This window comes from Oncorhynchus kisutch, linkage group LG19, assembly GCF_002021735.2.
Source record: "Oncorhynchus kisutch isolate 150728-3 linkage group LG19, Okis_V2, whole genome shotgun sequence".
Taxonomy (NCBI): Eukaryota; Metazoa; Chordata; class Actinopteri; order Salmoniformes; family Salmonidae; genus Oncorhynchus; species Oncorhynchus kisutch.
The window spans coordinates 41,134,182-41,140,181 of NC_034192.2; the positions used below are offsets into that span (position 1 = coordinate 41,134,182).

The following is a 6,000-nucleotide window of genomic DNA, read 5'->3' on the forward strand; positions in this document are numbered from 1 at the left end:
CCAAATCAAATTCATTTTTGAAAGCAGATGGAAGATGGTCTTTCATGTTTGCGCTAGACATGCCAACAAGACACAGCCTTTGTCTATTTTCATAATGACCTGTGTTATTCGTTCGTCAAGCCACAGTATGACAATGCCATTCAGGTTTCTCACTCTACCCGACAAAGGTCATCGTGTTAAAAAAAACTGAAACCCAATGTTGACAGAACTGCGAGCATTGATTTTCCTATTCCTTAATGGACTGTCTAAAAATATGCCGCTGTGCTCGGGCCACGTCTTCCCTTTCATACAGTTCAACCGCGCTACTTCCGACAGAGAAATTATGTGCTTAACCTCCTTTAATGGCGGACTTTTTGCTTCTACAGTCTGGATAATAACATGACGATGCTAATGTTACAGTAATGTCCTGTAAAGAGCTTTTAGACAGTTGGGAAGGAGGCCTGAAGTATTGACATTTTAAGATGGTGGCATTTTAGAATACTACTGTTAATTACCCTGGACTGAAAGAAGATTGTGTAATGTCCACTTAAAGGCTGAGAACCCTATGCATCTCAGAGACCTGCATAGAGCATGTTCTGGTAGAATTTCTGAGACTAATTCAATTGAAATTTCTCCTCTTCATCAATGCATAGTTAGCTTCTAATGGCTAGCCAACATTGAATATGACAATCTCTAGAGCGGAAGTGGGCCTTCTTATTCATCAATGAAGGTCTGACAAGTCTCCTTGATGTATGAGTAGTCCATAGCTACTCTACCCATGATACTCCGATCCGTATAAGCACATCTTACACGTCCTGTATTAGCTGGGGTATAAAATATTAATCTTAAGGGGTAAAATTACAATATATTGTCAAATGTTGTTATTCAATATGTTTGGATAATGACAAAACCATTCAAAAGAACCCTCTGCTTCTGTCTGCATGCACATGATAAATTGTGAAGTAATATTGGCTATAAACTAGACTAAACAAATTCCTAATAGAAATATTAGGCATAATTCACAACTAAGCAGAAAATTTGTAATCTGTGTGGGTCCAAAAGGCATGAGATGATTTTAAATGATTTATTATAGTTAGAAGCAGGTATGTCAGTCATATTTCAGCCGCCTAGTTACGTGCATGCATACTGATTCAAACCGTAGCTGTAGGCAATAAATCAAAAGCACAGCATTTTTGCCATCAAAGTTGTTTTCTTCTCTAATGTCTACCCCCTGTGAATGTGCTGTCTACAATTCAGAGTAATCACTGGGAAAAAAAAAATGCCTTCTATTCGCCTTCCATACTATAATTCAGTGGCTGCATAATCCAAGTGAAATGGTTGACCAAGTCTCTGACTCCTCCCTCAGCCACCATCAGACAGCACATATTCCTTTTACAAGGGTTGGGCAAACACACTCAAACAAGCATACACAGAAACACACACACACAGACACTCAAACAAGCATACATACACTCAAACAAGCATACACACACACTCAAACAAGCATACACACACTCAAATAAGCACGCACACACGCATGCACGCACGCACGCACGCACGCACGCACACACACACACACACACACACACACACACACACACACACACACACACACACACACACAAATATATGTATATACACACACACACTCAAACAAGCACACTCAAACAAGCATACACACAAACATACACACACAGACATGTACACACAGACGTGTACACACACACACTCAGACGCACATATACCTGGACTAAATCGTTTAGCAGATTCAAAATGCTGTGAAAGCAAAATCAGTGTTGCTAATCCACAGTGAAAAGCAGTAGAAGGCTGAATGATGTCCAAATCAGATATTCCCTTCACCATGTAACCCCGGATCAGAGTCTGTGCGTCAGTGCGGACACGGTTAACACTCAATAAAACATCAAAGAGGATGAAGCTCACAGCTCTGGACACATACAACTACACACTGAATACACACACACACATTAAATGCACGTCCGTCATCATGCTCATTAGATTACACCTATATCTGGACCGGACAAACGATAAGATGAAAAGCCAACATTCTCTTTCATGAGTAATTCCAATACCAGAGTTTTGTCACTTTAATCTCTGAACCATTAGGACAGGTACCATCCTATATACATCCACCAGCTAGCTATAAATTACAGATAAGAATTAGCCGGACCTATTGTTGGAAATTTAGCGACTACCTAGGAAACGGTCATCAACTTCATTTCACCCTTTCCTGCCCGTTCCACCCCCTCTACCCCCCCTGTCGATGTCTCGCAAGAGGAGACACTTTTAATATTTTCATTTCTAGAGGCAAAGGGATTTATTGGACACCGCTTTGCATATTACATGAGGAGGCTGCGTCATATTCATCCTCCACGGCAGATGCAGGACTTGACAGGCACAGACTATTTATTATTCAATTATTTTAAATATTTAAGGGCAGACAGGATGCACATGCAATCATAAATACTTCAGCCTGTTCCTACAAAGGGGCACTTGTCCGGTGATGACAGGGAGGTGCTGTAGATTCACTACAACAATGCTGCAGTTATATTTATAAACCCCTATTTTATATCCCTCCATCATCCTATTAATCATTTTTATCCTCATTTTCATACAAGGACCTTGAGGAGAGAAAGCACATGCTCATCATCTACATGTTCCATCACCTTATCAGCTTAACATGACCAAAGATGAGCATGACAGTAAGACAGGAAAGATGCAGAACTGTTATGTGGGGCATGTAAGACATTTGGGCAGCATTCGAAACAACTAAGACATCTTGTTTGCCGTTTGCTAAAGGGAAACACAACCCTTAATATATGGAGTAGCTTTGCAGTCGCGACTCAGAGGCAGGTGGTGAACATAAAAACGTAATCCCATGTCCCAAAGATATGGCCCCTACAAAGACGAAGACAAACACCAGTGGTAATTATGCCCTTTCATCCAGCATTCCTACTGGAAGCCACCATGCAAAGACAGAGACCCCAGAGATAAATTGCTTTGCACACCGGCATCTTTTCCTTTCCAACATTCCCCCCCATACCACCCCCTCAATAACCCCCATACCACCCCCTCAACACCCCCATACCACCCCTCAACAGCCCTCTACCCTCTCATCCATAGATCAAAATATCCCTCCTAGAAAAAAAGCAATCATCTTCCCCCCCGTGCATCAGGATACGGCATGAAGAGAATGAATCGCAGAAAGGCGTTATCGCAACTTTTCACATCCTGTTAGTGCCACTAAACAGTCTGGAGGTTAGTGAAACACATACCTTTCCGTCTACTTCTTCTCTCTCTTTTCATCTGCTGCTGAGTGTTGCCGTTACCTAATCTGAGCAGTAGCTGGCTGGATGATACACCGGGAGAGTTGAAGATAGGTCCTTACCTTGACATGCCATCCAGGATCCTATAGTCCACAAGATTAGCTGACTGAAGCTGAGAGCTGCTCCTCCCAAAAAGGAAATTATGCTGCCCAAGTCCCCCTGGAACAGGAGCCTCTGAATTAAAAATTCCGTAAAATGTTATTTTTCCTCCTCTGAAGGATGTCCTTCACTGCTGTGTGCTCCTACTTCCTTTATTTCCCAGGTTGTGCTGTATCTTTTCTGTTGTGTCCCCCCTGGTATTCCACCTTATTAAACCCAAACATTGATTGGATCTTCTCCTCCCGCGTTGCAGGCAGGCAGCGATGAAGTGCGAGATCCACAGATGGAGAACACTCCTAGTGCGCACTGGCTCCCCCGAAAGTGACTACAGGCAGTCTGTGCTCTCCACACCTAGAAAACGTGAGCTGTCCTCTGTTCAGCCCAGCATGGAGGGGGGGGGGGTCCCCCAGAGTGCAAACTTCGACACCTCTCACCACCCGATAGGAGTTAGTAGTGGATAGCAAACTATTCTTGTAATTTATTTCCCTCGATTTCCTCCTTAAATGTTTTCCCTCTCCAATGTACCTTATTTTGTAGCTCTACTCTCTAGAACGCTGTCTCAGAGACTGGATGCTGAGAAGTGCCGGAATGAAAGCTGCTCTCCCTCTTTCTCTCTCCCCTCCCTCGCTCTCTTTCCCTCCATCTCTCTCTCACTCACTCACACACTCCCCTTCCTGCCTCACTGCATCTCCCATCCCCTTGTTTTCTCTCCTCTCTCTTTCCTCCCTCTCCCGCTCACTCCCAGGTCTGTTGTCTGACAATTACAGCTTTGGCATTCACAGTCATGTCAGATAGAAAGGTTGGCTGCCTGCACTCCTTAGGAATCCTTAGGGATACAAATAATGGTCAGATAAATATGGATAAGAAAATAGAATGAGTAAAGAAACAACATGACAGCGAATGAAGGAATGAGGAACGAGGAAGTGTAAACCTCTGACTTCATCATATTTGTTTATTTATTAACTGATAAATAGCCAGCATCCCTTTAGCATGGGGCATTTCCATCTATCTTTTATTGCATACTCCTTATAGTGGATTGGGTCAGTAGTTGATGTTGGCCAACTGTCAAGATGGATTGAAGATGGAGATGAAAATAGCAGCAGCAACAGACCAGTCTTCTGCATCGAGGCAAGGACAATCCAAGCGCTATTGCAAACTGTGGAATTATACAATTAGCAGCCAAAACAAAATTGCCAGCAGTTCCCTCATACACACAGAATATTACCCTGGACGCGGAAGCTGATTTAGAGACAATAATGCACAACATTTAGAAACAAATTTAGAGACAATATGCACAATATATAGAAACAAAATAAATCTGTCCCTGGAACATTTCAAGTGGAGCAGCTGCATGTACCTAACCTGTCTTTAGACTTTAAATGACTAAAGGAACGTTCAGGCATTATCAGTTTGTCATGTGCCAGGCATAGTGATAGTGTATGAGGGAGATTTTTACAAACCAAGCATGAATAATGACTGATGATTATCACCTCAGGAATGAATTGCTGGTAATTGTGCCAATGTGAGTAACATCACTTTGTTTTACTACTTTCAGTGTCCTTATCACACAATCTTGCTTGCCTAACATTTGTCCCAAAACACTCCAGTGACTGGTGCTCTTATACCTGTGTAGTAATGGAGTAATCACTCTAGTAACAACATGTTGACAGTTAAGATAATGTTGTTACGGAAATAATTACACCGGTACACAAGCATCTTCATGTAAAGTGTTACCGTTACGGACATTAGATCATGTTTTATGTAGATTGTGATAACAGGGAGTAGCATGACCTTGATCTCTACAAGACCCCGGGAAAAATAGCTGCTGCTTCTTCAACAGCTAATGGGATATCCAAAGAAAATGCTAAACCTCACACCTGCATCTGGTCATCTAACTATGAAGCTGAAGGATGAAGGACCTTTAGCTTGTCCACAGGTCTTTGATTCCTTTCCATCATCACCACTACACTTCTGTTGTTCACAATGACGGCTCCTTTCGTCCCAGTTGAGCCATCTACTCTGATAGCAATGACTATGTTAGAGCTGTGTTACATTGCACCAATGATAAATAGCAATGTTCTACAGCGTTATAGAATGGGATGTCAAAGCAATCAAAGTGCAAACCTAACCCCCTTTTGTCTAATTGATATGCATAACAACCCAGCAGGGAAATGGCTAGACGTAGGCTATACTTTGACATTGGAGTCCAAGTTAAAAAAGGAGAACAGTCAGACCTAAGACAGTGCTCCGTGTGGACTACAGTGGTCGCTCTACAGTGTCCTCCTGATGCGGTACAGCTCGCAGATAAGCCTTCGGGCTTAGATACCAGCACATGCCTCTCCGCATCTCATTATCCAGGTGGTGCCATTTCCAACACAACTCTCCGCGGTCCAAACCTACATTCAAAACAGCAGCGGCATGCACGCATAGTCAAGTTGCTTCGCTAATTACCTATATCCAGGGCATCCAATTACATGATCGTTATACATGCAGTAATTTGTCTGTTTCACTTTAAAAAATCAAGTATCTGGCAAAAACGGTTAAGTATGTAGAAAATAAGAAGTACTGCCAGCCACAT

General features: G+C 42.5%; 1 protein-coding gene across 2 annotated transcripts in view; it reads right to left on the minus strand.

Moving 5' to 3' along the window:
- LOC109864448 (leucine-rich repeat and immunoglobulin-like domain-containing nogo receptor-interacting protein 2) overlaps positions 1-4,063 on the minus strand; it is a 317,575-nt gene extending 313,512 nt beyond the window's left edge. Inside the window, exon 1 of one of the 2 annotated variants that reach the window (XM_020452240.2) lies at positions 3,386-4,063. The gene's annotated coding sequence lies outside the window, so the exon portion shown is untranslated. The remainder of the gene's footprint in view (positions 1-3,385) is intronic. The other variant, XM_031798668.1, reaches the window with a different exon arrangement.
- Between the last annotated feature and the right edge of the window lie 1,937 nt (positions 4,064-6,000).